Source organism: Platichthys flesus, chromosome 3, assembly GCF_949316205.1.
Source record: "Platichthys flesus chromosome 3, fPlaFle2.1, whole genome shotgun sequence".
Classification (NCBI taxonomy): domain Eukaryota; kingdom Metazoa; phylum Chordata; class Actinopteri; order Pleuronectiformes; family Pleuronectidae; genus Platichthys; species Platichthys flesus.
In genome coordinates, this window is record NC_084947.1 from 3766939 (window position 1) to 3787934 (window position 20996).

At 41.9% G+C, this 20996-nt stretch overlaps 1 protein-coding gene across 4 annotated transcripts in view; it reads left to right on the forward strand.

Annotated features, from left to right (window-relative positions):
* The window catches only part of taok3a (TAO kinase 3a), a 59832-nt gene that overhangs the window by 5153 nt on the left and 33683 nt on the right, over positions 1 to 20996 (forward strand). For all 4 annotated transcript variants that reach the window (XM_062381430.1, XM_062381433.1, XM_062381432.1 and 1 more), the window contains exon 2: positions 18177 to 18300. The gene's annotated coding sequence lies outside the window, so the exon portion shown is untranslated. The remainder of the gene's footprint in view (positions 1 to 18176; positions 18301 to 20996) is intronic.

Sequence of the window (20996 nt, forward strand, 5' to 3'; positions counted from 1 at the left end):
CTATAAAAACTCAAACAAGTATAATTTGCAGTGTGGCGAAATGAATGTTGACAAGTTTATGTAAAGAACTGTTCTGTGTGATTGCTCTGTTTTGGAGTTCAAAATGACATAAGGAGAACCATGACTGACAGAAAGTTGACTTCATGTCATTAATGCCATGCTGCACCTGAGTGTCTCTGTAAACATTGACTGTCATTAGCATCACTATACTTTATCAGGGTTATTGTAGGTAATAAGTTGTAGGAAGCAGGTAATATGAGAGAACACCTGCACATTCTCTGAGATTAAAGTTGGAAAGGTGGATGACGCAATCAAACTAGTTAATGGTTATCCCCAATATCTCTGATAACCACTGATCTAAGTCGAACAAAATATTAAACTGGTTTTGTTGAGTCAGCAGACTTCTGGTTTTTAAATTTGCCTGACCACATGCCATTGGGATGTTTATCCGCACAACAATTCATCACCACTGTCCTCTGCTGTTTCAGCTTCTGTTTCGCAGCTCTTCTAACATGCTGTTATGTCAAATGTGATCTTGTTCACTCTCAATCCGAACCCTGACTTGTGTAGTTTAAGACCAGAAGGCATACATGCTGACTTCTGGCCTCACAGAACCTTGGGCATGTCTTAATTAGCAGTGAAAACAGTGTTTCGAACGGTGCCTCTGTCCCGGCTATTATCAAGACAGTGATGTCTTTCCAGATTGTGTAACTCTCCTGGCCCCCCCGTCCTCCTTCTCGTGTGTGGGTTCATTCAGATGTCAAAGTTAACAAGTTTACCTGCTTTTCTGCCAAAGACCCAGGACCCAGTTGCAGTGCCTTGTGGCTTGCCACAAACGCTGTGATGAGTTTACTGTCTGTGTGCTCGGTCAGCTCAACACATCTGAGAGACTCTGGTAGACGGCTATTATGACATTTTCCAAAAGTCAAAACCCCTTGATGCCAGTGGGGGAAAGTCTTGGCAGATTTTTGCTCTGGATCTAGGGCAACCTGTGTCTCTTTTTCCACTTCCCTGCTGACTAATCCACCTCAGCATCTCTCACAACTCTCAACTTTTCTCCACTTCCACGTGACAGAAGGTTGACTTCTGAAAAATATATTAGAGAATTGTCAGTGTAGCCGGTGCCACAGCAGTTTGGTGGTTTATGCCACGGTAGCAGAGCGCATCAAATATTAAAGCGCTGCTGTCAGGCTTAATGTTCTGCAGTGATCTGGTTTAGCATGTCTAATATAGGAATGCTGTCTCAGATGACAAGGAGAATTATGCCCCCCCCCCTACCCCCCACCTCTCCTCCACTGGCAGATGTGTTCATGTGGACCGCTTTTAATGATTCAGAGGACAGCAAAACTCCTCGCTGCTGCACGATCCGAGTCCTGTGAAGCCAACGAGACAGAGAACCCGTACAGATATTTGGTAGAAGGATTAATCTAAAGTAGCAGTAGCACTTTATTTAATTACCAAATCTTGAGGACACTATACACATGCCCATGTTCACAGCAGGCGGTTCCATAATCCTGTTTCTGGTGGATATCAAGGCAGTGTTTGTATCCAAGTCAGACTCCATCTTCTTATCTATTGTCTCAATTTAATTAAGTTGGTGTGTTTTTAAAATCACACAAAAGATCTTAAGGTTTGCGGCAAAATGTCTTTTTTTTATAATCTATCTAGTAGGTCATGTCCGCAAAGGCGCCAACGACCAAGTCATACAGCCGAAGATTCATTGCTTGGCTGAAATCGACCAACATGAGCCTTTCAAAGATGTATCACTGTTTATCTTTGGTGATTTGCACCGAAATGAAAAGATATGTTTACATTTTACTTCATTTTCTGAATTAAATAGTATTTGTGATTTATTATCCACGGTTATTTGTTTAAGGTTAAACATTTTGATTGTGACATTTTAAGATTACCAAAGATTGCCCAATTCATTGTTATTTATTTACTCCCTAGTATCGGTATCAGTATTGGGCCCCCCCACCCCGAATCGGTATCAGTGGGGCCTCTAGCCATAATCAGGAAACTCTTTCATCAGCACTTACCAGATTTTTTTTGGAAGCTGTTTATTTGCACCACTGATCACGATAGGAGTCTCAAAGACAATGTGAAACTGATCTAGTCATGGCCCAGCAGCTGGCACAGACCTGAGTCATGGCCTTGGTCGACTGAAAGCTGTTTCTGACTGGAGGAAGTCATGGCCCAACAGATGTCTCATCAACAAATGCCTCCCATGTGATTGTGCCACTTCTGCTCTTCACTCGTCCACTTCTCACCTCTGGAAATTGTCTTTGTCTCACTGTCTTGTTCAGATTTTTTGGCGATTTGAAGACGTTTACTGTGTCTTGTGTCTGGAGGCTCATGCCAGACTTTTCACCTGGAAAATCAAATCTTTTTTAAACGTTTCTCTTCCTGCAGACATCTGGATTAATTTGTTTACTGTACACAATGTAAATATATTTGACACCAAAATGCAGAACTGATTGGTTGTTCAACACATCATTGTTTCATGTGCATTAGATGGCCTTTCGTTTCCTCTTTGGTTTTCTTCCTCTAGCCTCCGAAACCCCTCTCTGTCATAAGAGAGGCATTTTGGCAAGTTGGCCTGACTGGGTGTGGGAGGTTAGCATAAGCGACTTGATTACAGCCCTTCATCAGAAGCATGCCTCCTATCCTTCTGCAGCTGTGGCCATGAGTTTACCCCCTCTACTACCACCACCCCCCACTCTGTTCAACCCCCATTATGTCTGGCTACATCTGTCTCCAGCTCTACTGTGAAATCTGCGAGCCTCCCTCTGCTCTTCCATGACTGGGCCAACTTGAAGTGCTGGGGAATTAGGTGCAGCCATCATCATCACCCAAAGAGACATTACCATCGCTGATGGCTGACTTGTGTTATCTCTGCCCACCACCACCCCTCCCGGGTCTGGGGCTTAATTTAGCTCGGCAGAATGAAGGAAAGGGCTTAGGCAGGAGTATTTTTAGAACTACATGGTTCATTGTAATAGTGGTCTTTTAAAAAATTCAAAGTGTCATGTCATAGGCCTACAATTTTCGTCCATTCAGCTGACTCTCCCCTGCATGCAACCAGCTGGGGAAACTATGTGCTCTGCTAGCTTAGCAGAGTTGGGCATGTCAGCAAGGATTAAGATACATAATTGTGATGGGCATGTTTGCTGATGTGAGTGGGGGTGAGGTAATACACTGCTTCACATTGGTCTATTTTGGGAACTTCCTTTGCCTGCCCAAAGCGCTTTGGTGTCTCTCAGTTCTACATCGTCAAATTGTTATTATTTTCTTTTTTTGATTCAACTGTTTTTCCAATTTGTAATGTGTTGATTAAACACTTCCAGGTCAGCACAGCGGTGGACAGTGTGTTCAGTGCTAACCCCTTGGCATCGCCTCATTATCAAATGGTGCCGAGTTTTTAAGGGTGATGTCGCCTGGCATGATCATACTGATCCGTTTTGCTCTTGCTGCCACCAAAACGAACATGAACGCTGGATAACTCCTCATCTGTTGGGCAACCAGAGCATGTGCCAACCCCGCCCCCCCCCCCAAGAGAAAGTAGGCCTATGCCCAAGCTCTGTGCATCCCTAATGCTGCAACTGGACAGCCTCCATTGGGTCAAGTGGAGATTTGCCTCTGATGAGTCAGGGGCAGATTGTGTCGAGCTCTCGCAAGCCAGCAGTGAATCAGGCTAAATGTGACTTTTATTTTTGTATTTTTTAGTTAAGTCTGTGCCTCTGCTTGGCTGAATGTGTTTATCATGGGATTCCCTCCAACTATTATTTTGAATGCAACATCAAGGAAAACACATACTGTTGGACAACACAGCTATTTTAACCCAGACTGGATGTGAGTGATGTGTCGTAGATCATAAGGGAACATGGGAGTTTCTCAGGGAGAAAAATAATGCAATGTGAGCCAAAGCCAAGTGCTTCCGCCACCCTTGTCTTGGTTAATAGTCCATATTAGATCGGTTTTGTATGTCTTTCTGTAGCCAGGGAGCCTGAGGTTAAACTGAACAATTGTCCAATTAAGCTGTGACTTGGAGGACACTCTGCCAGTCAACACCCCGCCCCTCTACTTCCATCATTCCTTCTCATTTCCTCTCTCTCTCACTCACACACATGCACATCTCTGCTACAAACACGGATGAACCAGATGTGCAGTGTTAGAAAGCCATGAGGTCACGAACCCTATAGGATAATTGCAGGGATGATGTCGTCCCGCCGGGCAAATTAGAAAATGGTGAAATGATCAGTCCATGAAGGTATCAAAGAAGCTCATGTGTGCACACCCTTTCCGGGGTTTTCATTCACAGCATCTTGCATTACCCGTGTCCTGCTGTTGTTTCTTGGTGTGATCCAAGGTCCATGTCGGATAGGAAAGAGCCTATTGTACATTGTTAATCAATTCACAGTGATAGGGCAGGAAGCAGGCTAATATTACTGCCTGATTAGATATCAAGGTTCCAATTACTGTTGTCAGCAATAATAACAGGCCGGATTTTATGGTCGATCCTCTTTGTGATCACCACTAATGAAAGCACTCATTCTTAGATTAGCTATGGAATTGTTTATCGCATCAAATCTAGATGGACATAGTATGATAATCAGGAAATCAACAGCCTTGTAGGAAAATTAAAGAAGCTAGGGCTGAATACTGATTACCCCCTTGCACGAACGCACGCATGCATGCACGCACGCATGCACACACACACACATACACACACACACTCAGACATGCAAAGTCAAGATGATAACCATGATAGAAGGCCATAATGGACACCAAGTAGGACTACTGTATCTAACACTGACATCCATCTATTCTAAGAGCTTTCTTCTGTCTATCAATCATGCTTTCACTCTGATTTACTGAGCTGTGAGTTATATATAATAGGTTCCTGTTATTCATTTATGGTCCTTTCTTTTTTTCGGACAAATATTTGCAGTATAAAGATAGGTTCGATCAATTATTGATACACAGGGTTTTGTGGATTGTAAAGGTTGTGACGTCTGAGCAGTGGTGAGATCAGACTGCGCAGCTTAAGTACAGGATTTAGTGAAAGATAATTTTTTACTGGAAGGAACTAGTGACTCCCCCTTTCATTCCCCCTCCCCAAAGAGACAGGGTGGGAGAGGTTGCAGAAATTAATGGATTCCACCAGGAACAGAAAGCCTGGACCAAAAGTGAATGTTTCAGATTCACATTCAGCAGAACAAATAAAAAACAGGCAGCAGAGTGGTAAACTGATTGGAGTGACCATGTCATTGAAACTTTGAAAGCTGGCTATTACAACTATTTTCCTCTTTGTCCTGAAGCCAGAAAGTGAGTTTACTCGCCATTAAAAGCTTAACTCATTTAATAGGATACTAGATGACATCACATCATATGCAAGCGGGTACTACTGCAAGTATACTGTATGTTGGTGGTAAATCGCGTCTGTTGTTATCGAGTAGTTTCACAAGCAATCGTTTAACAAAACCCATCAATACTTAAGTACCGGTGGTTATGAATACTCAACGCTCTTGGCTACAGTTGACCAGTTGATGCCAAATTAATCTGGATCTGTTTCTACATAGACACTGCAAACAGCCATTCTAACAAGGGTATTAAACATGTCATTTAGCTTGTTGGTGTACTAAGCCACATAACTATTACGTAGGTGGTAACTTAAAGGCATTTGTGATAGTAAAATCTTTCCTCCGCAGGCAAGATAGTGCACGTTTTAACTCCTCTCTTTTTTCCCCTTCTGTGTGTGTAAAAGAGCCATGGATGAAGATCTAAAAGAGGAAGGGGGAGGCTGAGATCTGAGCCAGAATTAATTCCCAAACTAATTGCGGACAGACTTTACAGGGGATAAAAAGCTGAAATCCTAAGGCCTAAAACCCATGGGCCCTCTCCCACTCTGTGTAAACCCCAGTGATGATGTACATAATTTATACTGTCAGTGTATATTTGAAAAAGAAGAGGAAGTGGCAAAACACAAGGGAAATGACTCAGTGGCCTAGATGCATGTCTCCTTTTTTGGGGGTTTCCTCTGCTTAATTTCCTCCCCCTGTCTTTAGCTTTCACTTTGGCTGATGGTCTCTTTTCTTCTGGCAAAGCCGGGACAGAAGCTTGAAGGTTAGCATGCTGAAGCTTCTCCTGCTGCTTTGCACCCATTGAGACATAGATGAGTCAAATTACCCAATACCTTCACAGGCACTGCTCAGTTGATGCGCTGTGATGAACCAACCCATTTCCGTGTTGGCTTGACGCGGCTCCTCTGTCACACTGATGAAGTTAGAACAATAGGGGCACTGTGCCATGTTAGTGTTCATTGAGTAAGAGTAAGTTTGTGGTGTTTGTCTGGAACCACTTGCAGGTTTTGACACATAAACCCCCCAATGCCCCCAACGCCGCTCTCTCTTCACGGTCAACTGAAAGCCACAGACTCCTCCAGAAAATGGAATTTAGCTTGATTCAGTTTTGTTTTTATAGCATCAAATCGTGAAATCCATTTCCTCCTCGGACTTTACAGTAGAGGCCAGAGGGATGTAAAATAGCGATAGTTTGATGCACGACTCGAAGTAACAAAAAAACCTGGCAGAGAAAAGTGTACGTGCAATGATACACAACTGGTTGCAGGACTTTTTTCTTCAGTGTAACATGAAGCTGACAGCTGTGGGAGTCCTGGACATAAATGTACAACTGTGAATCACCTCATCTTCCGCCATCCTGTGGGGCGTTAGCGAATGACTGCATGACATCATCCCTCCAAGTACACAGCCTTCAAGAAAGTCAAAGAGGACGTCTCATTTCAGCCAGCACAGACATCTTACATGCAGATTCGTTCACTGAGAAGTGTTCTTCGCTCGCACACCAGTCGGTATTGCTCTGAATTTTGGAAAACTTGGTTGGCAGATTAGGGAAATCAGGCCGTTGAAAAGATTAAGATGTTTCTTGAGGCGACTGGGTCTTAATCTTAGTTCTCTAGCTCTTGCACCAGATCAAAGAATGAGGGAAGCCCTGATCTGGGAAAGGTGGACACACATGCAAAGACAGTGGTAGCTGCCGTTCTTGGTACGACAGCATCACTCACACTCCAGCTAATGCAACTCAACAACCTCTGTTTGAGTCGCTTTAATATTTTATTGTGAGAAAAAAAAACCCTGAGCGAGTGGCATCTGCATGTCCTGCTCACTGTAACACATTCTCTGTTGCACTGGCTTTGCTGTGGAACATCCATCAGGCCGCTATTAATCTTTCTGCTGCTCTTGATTGGAAAATCCTGTCTGGCTTTAGAGGAGCGCTTCACTCTACTCAAAGCCCTGCCCTTCTACACACACTACACATTTGCATGCACACACAGCTCAGCTCCGAGTGTGGTGTGACGGACACTGTCTCACCATGAGCCTCTTCTAAAGCTAACACAAATCAGATGTTTTTATTTGCAGCCCATCGACACCAACATCTGTCCTTAGCACCAAAGGCTCCGATCTCATCGTCTTTTCAAGTTGACACGTTTGGCGGTGTCATCTACGTGTATGGCTCTTCCTTTTATATCCTGAGATTTAAAAACAATTTCTGTTTTATATCCATCGCATGTTAGAAATGTCATCAACACGCTCTGCGTGAATTTTCCGGAGATTTTGTGGGCTCACTTGGATGTTTTACTCGGGGGCTGGCCAACAATTCCACAAAATGTCAGGCATCACTAAGTCGGACATTTGCTTTCTCACATACACCCTCTCTGGAAAATTAAAAAAGTTCAGTGCATGTGTGAAAGCAGCAGCAAAGCCACACATGCAAAGTGCACTTTCCATGTGTGTGTTTGAAAAGCCAGACCATTTCATATCGGGCCTCAAACCTCAGTGGGTGCATCATCATATTCAATCTGTACTGGCTGTCATTTGGCCTTGATGGGAAACAGCCTGATCACTTTCACAGCTACACTCTCTGAAACACCAGCCATTTATGAGATTTAATATTTGTTGATACTTGCTTTAGTGTGCTCCAACATTGTCTGGATGCGTTGCTTTTTGTTTGTTTGTTTTTTCTGTGCTTGTTCGACTCCACCACAGCTGTCATGTGTTGTGCATGCGTGTGCAAACCAAAGAGTATTGCAAATCAATACAACTGGGAATTGATAGTGTCATAAACAGGCCCTGGGTTATTGCCTAGTCAATATGGCCCATCAAGCCACCAAGTCCCAGCTGAGCCTGGCTCTATGTGGCCAGTGTGAGTGAGTAGTACACACATTGATGAAAACACCAGCCCTCATCCAATGGCCTGTCTTTTTGCTTTCACACCAGTTTAGCCCCAGCAGTGGTCCGATGTGTCAGCCAGGGTCAATAACAACTTTGCACCTCAATGACCTCAACTAATTGGCATTTAGTCTTAATTGCTGTCTGTCCTCTTTTCTCCACTTTTTGTCAATCACCATCAAATTTAGATATATTCACTGATAGCTATACCTTTTGTACAATTTGCTTGATTGAGTTTAAAGGTGTGCATACATCTTTGGTGGAGTTAGGCGCTCTACTTCTAGCCACACTTCTTACTCCCTCATGCACATTAATGCCAAACTGAAGCTTAATTCAGAGGAAGAGTTTCCTTTTATGTGTAAATAATGAATAGTGAGGTGACAGCAGACTCTGAAACTAAGTGATGAAACACATGCAATGGCTGTGAATGAAGAGAGTTATGGACACTGGCTAATGTCTGTGTTTATTCAATTTTTACAGGTTGTCTCACCTCCAACATTAGATTGTTTTCTGTTCATTTGTGGAAAAATGTTTGGTCTGTCTTGTTTGAAAAATATTGATTGTAGTCTTAATCACACATTTTCTACTACGTCATGTCACTTGAATGTTATTTCTCCACCAGCATCTGTATCTAAGCCTATGTAGATATTAGTCATATCCTCCTGCTTGGAGAAAAAAGACTCACCATAATGTCCTCTGTGAACTGTCTGTGCTCATATTGGACAACACATACCACTGTTGAACAAAGCATGAAACCATGGTTGTCATATTCTATGTAAACTGATCAGCCTCAAATTTAACTCCTTTTTAAATACCTTTTTACTTGGATTGAATAATTCAAACAATACTCCAGATGAGAGAATAATTTCCTCTGCTCTTGTGCCTGTTCTATTTTCAGGGATGCTGTTATGGTGTAAGCACGCAAAAGCAGGGGGAATAAGTGTCCCAGTGGGAACAGAGTCTGAAAGTTGTATAATTACGCCTTATTTTACAACGTTTTATTCTTGTAATAAAACAGGAGTGGTTTGAAGTGTAAATGTTGACCTTGTTCGAATGGATCTTTCTGTTATCTATGCACACTGTGCATTTCTTTTTGTTAGGTCATTAGTTAACTCAAAATAGTCACCATGGGGATGTGTGTCATTATAAAATGGTAGCAAAGACATTGACACTGTGACTCATACGGATAAAATAATTTGTCACCGCAGTGTGAATTCATGCTGCAGCTGAAAGTGGGCGGCGTGATACTGAGCTGGTGCCCGAACCCGGTGACCTTGGGTCAGCTTTATGAATTAGATGTGGCTTGTGTATGGGCCAAGGCTGTACAGATTACACTCTGTTAAAACCTGTGATTGACTGGATTCCAGTCACTCAACCCTGTCCTTCTGCTGATGGGAGCTCATTAGCCTGCAGGGCCACCAAATAAAAAAACATAGTCCATATAATTGGTACGGAATGGTTTTGAAGGCAAAGGGGTGTGTGGTTATCACTTCCACCGAGGACGCTGGTTTGTATGTTGGCGATGTTACAGAAAAACAAAGTGAACGTATTTCCACAACTTGATAGAAGGATACAGTCTGGATCAGAACACATGGAGTTTAGGTGTGGATCCACTTTCTTTATTGGGTGCAATTCATGGATTTGGATGAAAGAAATCAGGCCTTCTACAGGACTGCCTTAGTGGCCTTGGCAGAGTTATCTGTTCTATAGTTCTATTCAAGTTGAATGTGTTTATACCTCAATTTTTTATCTTGATGATAAGAACTTCATCTGCAATAACTGTAATAGCCCCAACTGTGTTTTCTTTTTCTCTTTAGCTGAACCTTTGCTGACCCCAAATCACTAAATCCACAGCTGTTCTGAGTCATTTAAAACTGAAACTGTGAACTTCTGAATTACAGCTCAGCTGAAGCTCTAACCCTGTCAGATTGAGTTTATGAATGTACCCATAACAATCAGCTGGCTAATGTAACTTCTTATCATCAACCCATGTTGATGTGAATTAGGAAACTCCACGTGATGCCTCCAGGCTGCGAGCATACATTAGATACCTGTGACACAGGTGAACTATGAGCTGGGCAGTTTCAATCTGCATTCCTCTGTCAGTGGTGATGGACTTTGGCTCGATGGTTCAACAGATTGCTCATGTTAACGACCTCGCACGAAAAGAGCTTGTTGCATGTGTAGCAGCGATTATTGTCAGTATCGACTTCAATTAAGTGTAATCACACATTTGAATGTTCAACGTTGCCACCAAGAGCTGGGTGTGTGTGTGTATGTGTGTGTGGGGGTGCGTTCAAACTATTTAATCAGACATGGAGTTGTGATGTAAACTGGGCAACATACATTTTATGTCTCAGTAATAAATAGGAATTCTAATTTATTTTACAGGCCACGAGAGCGGAGCTGATGACATTGGAGCATATCAATATAACGCTATTTAATAATTTAGCTCTGGGGGCCAAGTAAAACCTGCGATCCTTTGAACTGCAGTAATTTTGATACATTCTCTGACCTTCTGACAGAGATGCTGTTCCTTGTAAATATCACTGTGCTCTGGGCTTGTAAGATATGAAAGTTGCTGTCAGTTGCTGGGTGTGCTGATGTTTCTCACTCTCCTTGTGGGTGTCTTTTCAATATTCCTTCACTGTTCCTCTCACACTGCGGGATTTCAAGCCATTAAATAAACATTTGATATTAATCATGGAGAATTCATTTTGCCTCTGAAGAAAGCACATCAGGAGATTGTCCGAGTCAGATTTATTCACGACCACAAAATAACCAGAACGGGGTGGTGCTTGGGTAGAGTCCTTCACGTAAAAATTCCACTGTGGAAATCACTTGTTTTAGTTTACAGCACATTGACCCCAGCGTCTTCTCTTATCTCTATCTATCTGATTTAAGTAATTAATTAATTTAATACTTTTGGGACACAAAATCACAAAGTGCGTGTTGGTGTTTGTTTAGTGAGTCAGGTAAGAGAAGGTGGCGCTGGTGGAGTCGTGCTTTCAAAAATGATCTGGTTCATTGCTGGGCCCACAAGGGTCTTTAAAAAGAGCGAGTTTGACCAAAATGATTGACTGAGAGAAAAGAAATTATGTAAACATGAAACTCCCACATTTATACGTGTGATTTAGTGAAGTAAAGTCACAGAAAGAACAGAACTGAACAAATAAACAAAGGTTTGGTAAAGATTCAGACCTTTTCAATACCAGAACAACTTCCTTAACTATACGTTAAAATCACAGGTTTATTGAGTTTAAAAAACAGCTTTGTTTAGATCTTAAACTCTGACAACTTTCAGAATTTCTTGTTCAGGAAATGGGAACCAAATCTTTAGTTCTACTGACAAGGGTCTTGGACTCTAGTTTTTTTCCCCCTAGGTTCTTTAATACTCAACATGAATTCACAACACATAAACACAAACACACACAGTCTTCATTCTCTACGACTGTAAAACCAGGCAATAAAAATAACGATTTCAGCCTTTTAAATGTGCATCAAGGTGTGTTTGCAATCAATGTTCTGGTATTTTACTCTCGTCTTTATAGCTGTTGGTCCTGGTGGTTGATCGGGTGTGTCCCATCCGTCTTTTATGTTGTCACATTAAAACCAGTTTTAAATAAGGCATCTATGGGTTAGGGTTAGGGTTAGTATTGTAGAACACAGTGTTTGGTTAAAGAGGGTGGTCACACTATTCCTGTTAGTACATATTTCTGCTATCCATTTCAGGGTAGTGTAGCGTTAACCAGAGCTGGCTAAAATGTGAGCAATTTGGCAATTATTTAAGGAAGTCATTTTAGGGATGAATGTCAAACTAGAAAATAAAGGTTATTCACTGTATTTATTTTTTCAAAGGGTTTAACCTGAGCCAGAGGCCACACACCAATGATAGGAAAAACTACAGTAGCTTTTTAAAATAGAAATATAAAAATAAGAATGTGACATGTTTATATGTGGCTATTCTTGGGCAGCACCTCGGCAGGTCCTCCGAGCCCCTTGAACAAACAACAGTGGAAAAAGCTCAAACTACCACTGTTCATTGTAAATCTTTGGTTACAGTGGATTAGAGGGTATGTGGAGTACAAGGTTGTGAAATATTCTCACTTCAAACGAGGAAAAGGATCAGATTTGCTCATTTGTTTAAATTGTGGTTTCCATAGTTAGAGGTGCTGCTCTCTCTAGGCCTGTTCTCTATGTGTGTGTCTGTGTGTGTGTCTGTTGATCTTTATAACACTCTATCCCGCTGGTGGTGCCCGAACACTCCCCTGCTCCTCCTCCCTCACTTTCTCTGATGTGCAAAATTTGTGTGTGAGGGACTGTTGAATTATTTAACAGGCCAGTGACGACGCTCTGTGACACTGCACTTAGCGTGTTTGCCTGTCTCATCCTGTGTGTGTGAGGGTGTGTGTGTGTGTTTCTTTGAGGAAAAAGACAAGTGAGGTGTGTGTGTGTGCGTGTGTGTGTGCGTGTGCGTGTGCGTGTGCGTGTGCGTGTGCGTGTGCAGGTTTGGCGAAACCAAGATAGTCGACCACACACACTATTGAACAGGCTGAAAAAAAGCTGAAAGGCGCGAACACAGATAGTTGCCAGAGAGGATGAATGGTTTTAATAGAGAACACTCCAGGCTTTACTCCGGAGGGACTCACACTCACACACACACACACACACACACAACCCCTCTGGATTCATGGGATTGCTCCATAAAGGCTTTCCCAGTGAATGGGGGCTGTTTCGTTTGTTGTGCGTATCTGGGTGTTCTTGCAGGTGTGTGGAAATCTGTATCTTTTATTACACCTTCATACCTGTACAGATTTCCCCAGAGTGGTAATACTCTAGCTGACGTCTGTTTGAGATACTGCACATGTTTGTCCAGTGCTTGCCCTCAAAACAGAGGCAGTGAACTCAGGCTTCGCTTTGTATCTGCGTGGTTTCGGCAGTGTGTTTTCTTTTTTTTCTACAAACCTCCATATTGGGAGAAAATACTCTCGTGGCTTTAGGGAGAGAAATTCTTTCAAGGCATCTGAAATAATTACAAGGTGTTGTCCAGTGGTCGCAGGTTGTCAATCTTCTCTGAACCCTTGGGTCCTTGACAGAAGTGTTTCAAAAAGATCCATGTTGACGCTTGGAGATTATATTTGTCTCTGAGGAGATCGTTCGGGAACTGAGTTAAATACAGCTTTCCCATCGCAGGCTATGTAAAGGAAGTGTGTGTGTGTGTGTGTGTGTGTGTGTGTGTGTGTGTGTGTGTGTGTGTGTGTGTGTGTGTGTGTGTGTGTGTGTGTGTGTGTGTGTGTGTGTGTGTGTGTGTGTGTGTGTGTGTGTGTGTGTGTGTGTGTGTGTGTGTGTGTGTGTGTGTGTGTGTGTGTGTGTGTGTGTGTGTGTGTGTGTGTGTGTGTGTGTGTGTGTGTGTGTGTGTGTGTGTGTGTGTGTGTGTGTGTGTGCCACGTCACTGCAGCCTGCAGACTCTCAGAGGGAACAGGTTGTAATGTGTTTGGATTTAATTTGGACGTTTCAAGGAATAATCCTCCACTACTTAATTGAGGCAAATATAATTGTTGCAAAATGTCACATTCACAGTCAAACCATTATAGTACCAGTACCTACAATGTGGTACCAGTAGAAAACAATACATTGTACTTTTCTTCATCTGTAGTGCACACTGTAAATTTTTCAAATAAATAGTATGCAATTCTTATACTATTGGTTTCCTTTAAGACTTTAGGTTTAATGAAAAATCATACTTACTATTTGAACGTACCAAGCATGTTAGTAAGGAACTTTGGTAATGATAAATTCTGTGTTATATACGTATAAAGCACAATAAGCTTCAACAAATTAATCCCCAAAAATCTAGTAATCTACAAAGATGACTATAAAATTGCGTCACTTAATGGAGACGGCAACTATTTTGGCTCCGTCTGAAGCTCCAAGGCAACGCGATCAAAAGCAAGTTGGCTAGCAAACACTAATATGCATGTATGTTGATGTGTGTTTGTATGAGTCATACAACTGTCATGGTGTCAGGAGTTTATATGATGACTCTTTCATACCATTTCACATTTCAATACTCCATAATTCAGAGTTTTCCTTCCTCCTACATCCCTTGGTTCCCCCCAGACACCTCACCAATGCCTTGGGAGAGCTCAATATTGCAGAGCTGCCACGTTATCCACACATCTTGTGCATGGACATGTGAAGAGGGGAAAATGGTGTGAAAAATGTTCTCTCGTGTGGAGGCCTTCATGTGCTTTGGTTGTGCGTGTGCTACTCCCATTTATATTAATACCTTGTAAATCTGCATCATCACAAGTGTCTTTTCTGCATCAATATGGAGATTAAGATTGATGTTGACCTAAAGCTTCGGGGCACAAAGTGGAGCTGCTGTCATTAGCTTTGCCAGAAGTGTGAATGATGTGGCCTGGCACTATTGAGAGTCTACTCTAATAAACATGTCTGTAGAAGGGAGGGTTGATGCAGTTCTGACAGTAATTGAAACACGGCTCAAAGGTTGAATGCTTTTTAAACAGTTAAAAGTGTTTTTGGTGACGGTCGTGTTGCAGAAATCAATGAACCTTAAAACATTAGGACGCATTAACTTCCTCTCACGACTGTGGACTGACCAAAGGTTTCCTGTATTACAGAATAGCCACAGTGATACACCAGCCACCCAGTCTAACTGGCTGCCATACTACTTACTGTGCATTGTGGCAAAGTTACAGTTTCTGTGGCTAGCTTCTCAACAAGTCTTAAAAAAGAGTTTGTATATTTCAAATGTTGTCTCATGTCTGTTCTTTAAATAATAAGCTAAATCAATGATTGCTGTATCTTAACATAAACTGGAAGAGACGGACATTCCTGTGAGATTCAATTGAATGTAAGTGAATATGTGACAGCTGCTCAACTTCACTGTGTCTCTGCTGACAGGTTGGATGACTTGATTACGGGCAGTCATGTTTTGTGAAGGTTCAGATCACTGCTCCGATGAGATTGCTGCCTCTGCAGTAAAGTCAGGACTTACAGGCCCACGAGGTCATTTCTGATCAGAGTGCTCTGTGTGAGACAAGAGAGATTTGTAAAAGGTCATTGGAGCCTAATTCAAGTTTTAAACATCCTCTGCAGAGGTTGAGCAGCGGCTGTGAGGTTTCTGGGTTGTTGTTTGCTTTAAGGCAACAAGAGGAAATGGCTTCAAATAAACTACACATTCAGAGTTGTCTCGAATTTGTCCCTCAATCCACAAACACCCGCATTTATGTTGGCATTATCCTTAAAGCTAATCTGAGAAGGTAACAGTCTCTGGTGCTTTTGTGTGTGCGTGTGTGTATGTGTGTTTGTATGCATGCATGTCTCAATAGTTTTACTAAGCTTCTGAGAGGAGAGCTGCCCCGAAGTTTCCAAATCCTGCTTTAGAACATTGTGTGCGTGTGTGTGTGTGTGTTCTTCACTCTATGAAAATGAGTCACTGCTATAAAAATCCACACCATGCCGCCCTGGCAGGATAATCAGGACATAATGTTGAGTTTCTTTCTATCTCACTGGATTAGTTTATTTTCATCCTGGGATCATTTTTGTACATTGCGGAAATCGCCTCATATTTGGTTTTTCTCAGCTTTATTCAAAGCTGTACACTTCTACAAAGGGACATGTGAGTTAAAGCACCTCCGGCATGACTCGTCCAAAAACCACCACCGTCATCGTCGGCCTCTCTGGGAATCGTGTTGAATTTGTTCACACTTGAGTCTCTTTATTGTTTATTGAATTCACAGAAAAACTAGGGCTCAAAGTTATCATAAAAACTGCTCGACTATTATGACTGGTTGTATATTTGGGCCATAGACAGAGTCTGACCGTTATGATCGAGCTGCGGTATCGAGATCTTGCTTGCAATCAGTCCCTCCTGTTAATTGGATTTACCTCAGATGACAGAAACCATCGTTAGAAATATGTTTTTAACATGTACTTTGACGTTTTAGTTTGGTTGACGTCCCATCCACTAACATGGAGGAGACAAGGGTTTATGATTCATGCTGTTGGTAGACCGGATACAAATGTTTGTTATGATCTTCAAGATTCACTTAAGATTAGTGATTCTATTCTATCGTCAGATTGTGCATCATTATTGTAAATAAATACGACATTTGAAGGTGTCATCCTGGTTAAAGGAAACTTCTACTCAGTCCTCTTTATTATTTTCTGATATTTCATGAACTCAAAAATGTGTCAGTGACTCAAGAAAGAATTTGGCAGATTATTCTAATCCATTTTCAACCCTGACATTCGTACACATTTATCCTCTTGAAGATGGACTTGAGTGAAAGACACAAGCACAGTGTCTCACTCTGGCACTGTTTTCTCACTCTTCCTCTCCATCTATTTATGTCTTTCTGTTGGTTGGTCACAAATGCCAGGCGGGGTGGATTGAGGGAGGAAGAGGAGGAGGAGGAGGAGGAGGAGAAGTGCAGCCACAACTTTCCCAGAGGCTCCTTGCAAGCGTCAGTTTGTGTTATAAATCATTCAGGGACACTCAGAAGGGGCACAATACATTTTTATCCCTCTTCTCTCATCCCTCCATCCGCTCCTCTTCTTTTATTATTGAAAGTGGTTCCTCTGAGCAACCAATCTGCCGCTTGACACGATCAAAAAGAGAGAGAGCAGTAGGTTTAGGGTGGTGAAGCACATGGTAGACAAAATGAAAAAAATGATAAATGGGAGAGGTAGAGAAGAAGAAGAAAGAAGAAGTCCTTTTTTGTTTCCACACTGGAATCAAGCCGTCATGTATGTACTGAATAATAGACCTTGTGCACTTCCTGATTGTCGGGCTGCTTATACAACAGTTGGTTTTATTGTGTGCGCTGGCCTTGTAAATCCCAATGTGTACAGAAAGAGGGCAAGGTTGTGTTCAGTGGCAGCGCTGTGGATGCTGCACCACCTGCTTGTCACAACGAAACACAGTCCAGTAGCTGGCAGCACTCCGCTGTCAGAACCACTCATTCTGATCTGCTGTGTGTAGTGTGTGGATGTGTGTTTGTGTGTGTGTGGGGGAGAAAGAAAAATATTGGGTTTGTGCTTGCTCGTGGGTGTGTTTGAGAGCTTGTGTTTGTCCAGAGCGTCGTGTGTAGCGTCCTTGAACCCGTTAATTTGAAAGAGGGAGAAAGAGGAGGTGTTCAGCCTGAAATGGGAGACACTTTCCTTCTTTAAAATGTCAAGACATTTAGTTTGAGATACTGTCGGTGTAATGCATTCTGGGAAAGACACTGCACTCACTGTGACCCTGAAGATTACAAGTTAATGTAGAAAATCTGACTCTATTCCTTAGAGAGTCTGATCGATATATCAGCCTTTCACATACTTATTGCTAACTGCGATTATGTTTCTCAATATGAAAAGTTTTATTTGATTGAATAAACAATGCATGAAGATATGTATTATGATAAATACAGAAAATTGTTTATTTTCTTAATTCAAGTTCTGTATATTTGGTCGCATTTGTTTTTTCTTTTTATGTATAGTTATTTATTATACAGTTTATGGTCAAACTGTAAATATCAGATTTAATTCTATTTCTTTGTCATAACTGTTTGATAACAGCAACAAAAGTCACAAATAAAAGGGCCATATGAAAAAACTAGACCCTCCTTTTTTCAGTTAATGAAATAAATGTTTGGTGTATAGAATGTCAGAAAATAGTGATAATAAAATTGATCATCAAGAAAACTAGAAACCAATTCTTTTCACTCTGCAACCATTTTGCTTAAAAATTGTTAATCCATTATCAAAACAGCTAGAGATTAATATTCCATTCATCAACTAATTCCTTTTAAAACATTAGCGCTCATTCTCTAATCTATTTAACCCCTTGAATGCAGGAATTTAATCTTAATCCAACTTTCTAACCCTGTATATGTTTCTTCCTCTCTCTTATCTCAGGTGCAGTATTATTCCAGTCATGAGGGAGGTCGACAAAAAGTCGTCTCTGGATTTAAACTGAGGAGAGAATAAAGGAGAAAGAAGGAGGCCAGCTTGACACACACCCTTTACACATTTCCTACAGGTAGGTTTCACTCTTCAGTCATGTCAGGATGCCTCGTCATGTGTTTGCATTTGTTTTCCTTATCATCATGCTGCTAAAAATTAAAACTCCAATCTCTTCAACTGTATTATAGCTGCCATCATGCAAATAGGCTGTAGAGGTGATTTACTGACTTGTTTTATCGAGGTCACTCTGCAGGTCTTTGTGTCTCGCTCTGTGTGTGTGTGTGTGTGAAGCAGTCAGACAGGCAGCGGAGGCATCAGTCGACTGTAAACTGGGTCTTGTTTGCCTCCTAATGAGAGCTTGCTGCCCTGACGGCTCACTGATGTACATAACAGCTAACCAGCCCTCTGTCACACCAGATTAAAGCTGAGTCTGGTAGGAGGCAAAGTTTTTCTCTGCCTGTACCAAAACTTATTCCAAGTTGTTTGTGTGTTTGCGTGGATTGCTGTGGCTGGGTTCTGCTGAAGCCTAATTTTTGACTGATAATTGAAGTTGCTTGTTGGCAGCATGAACAACAGGATGTAGTTCAGACTAATTTTATGGTTGACAATAACTACGTTTACTTGTTGGACTAGATTGGTATTTCGCTGCCATGCATCACTCCTAAGACTAATTGATGCTGCTTTTCATATGAAATCGTTTTTAAAACGACGTAGCCATGCTGCCCTTCAATGAGTCCCTCACGTTGCTATGGTTGGAGGAGGTTTGATAATCTATCTCTGAAGAAAGCGTCGTCATCACCATCATTTTCTACTAACTGTCAAAGTGTTACTTGAACCATTGGAAACACTGAACAGTGGTTCAGCTTGATCCACACGGAGCTCACCTCTTTTGGTCAGCACCTCCGGAGTCCGAAGCACCTTTTAACACCTGATATTTACATTCTAACTAAAGTACTTTCTTGTAGCTATATCTCAGTTGAAAATGGTGATGATAGCCTTAAGTTTTCTTGAAGCTGAGGTGAGTGAAGGTTTTGTTCCTGTGGTTTGGAGTCTTGCGTGTCTTGGGCAATAATGTAGAATAAATCCATCTGTTACCATGTCACCGTGCCACGGAGAGCCAACACTGATCATTGGATTCTGCAGAAACTCAGGCGGGTGTGTCAGAATGTACTTCCTGTGCCACGAGTCACACCCTGACTGGGAGACAGACTTGAGGTGATCGGCTGTGGTAGAGGGGAACATTTAGATTATAGACTGATGCTCGAGAAAAGACGTCTAGACTGGTAGATTAAATTCAACCCAGTCATGTATTTTTACTTCTTAGGCTTGATGAGGTCTTTCTAGGGCAGTGGAGATCTAGAGATCATTCGACTCACCATGGAACATGCACTTCACAAGAGGAATGGTCACTCTCATATTTTTCATTGATAAGAAACTCTAGTCATCATCACAATGCAACCCGGCATTGTGCATTTAAATAGGCCTCTATATTATTCATAACAAGGCTGACCCATTTAATGTCGTGCAGGAGGCATGCACGCACGCACACACACACACACACACACTTGCATGCACACACACGCATGCACACGTCACACATACGCAGCACAGTGCTCTCCGGAGACCTCGCAATGTGGTGAGATGTGAGGCTCTATCTGCTCTTTAAGTTTTTATTAGATGCAATTACTGAAGTGCAATTTTTTTCTCTGAGTGAGTTTGTGATCCAGGCTGCTCAGTCATACATACACATGTGCACCTTTCACACAAAGACACACTCAACTCTAAAGCCTTTAGTCCGCTCTGCGTAAGGTTATAATGGTAGTTTAGGGAATGAGATTATTACGTAATTCTTATTCCTTGCGTCTCACATGCACATACACACACTCAATGTCTCAACGCACAATTTAGCAGATTTGCAAATTCTTTTTTTTTTTCTGTTTCTGATTAGACCTGGTGATTTGAATCCCAGTAAGAATTCCCACAGTCTGTCTAAATCCTGCTCCTGCTAAAGCCGGGAGGGGGGCCAGTAAGCCGCTAAACCCACAGGCTATACACTCATGTACACACACACACACTCACACACTCACACACACACACACACACACACACACACACACACACACACACACACACACACACACACACACACACTCAAACACATGGACACTTGTGCACTCCCACCAGTGTAATACTGACAATTTATTTACACACATCCCCTGTGCATGTGCAAATAGGACGCAAGCGCATACTGAACGTCAGAAAATGTACTTCACTTGCACCCTCGTCAGAGATTATTGATATTAAACCCAGGAGGCTATGTAAAAATGAAAGAAGATAAATATGTTTTCTTTGGTTTTTAAAGAAAGTGAGAAGAGTGGGCAGCCGCAAAGAGAAATTGTGCGAAAGATGAAAGCGAAAAAACTGAAGGAATGAATGTAGGATTAGACGGAGGAAGAACTGGTAACTGAAGAACTGAAGAACTTTGTAAAGGAGATGTATAGTATTATATTCTATTAATTTCCATTACTTCCTGTCTATCATCCCTGTACATTTTTGTGACCTTGCACTATAAAATAATAATACAAATCCATCAGCCCTTTGTTATTTGAAAGCCAACTTTTCTTTTTCTCCATAAGCTTGGACCGACTTCTCATTTTCAAACCGTCACGAAGCGTTTTAAATATTTAACCGTGTATTCAGGTGTTACTAACCCTAAACTTTTTCACAATCCACCGTCAGACTCTGGCTCTGTCTGATGGGATCTCCCCTATA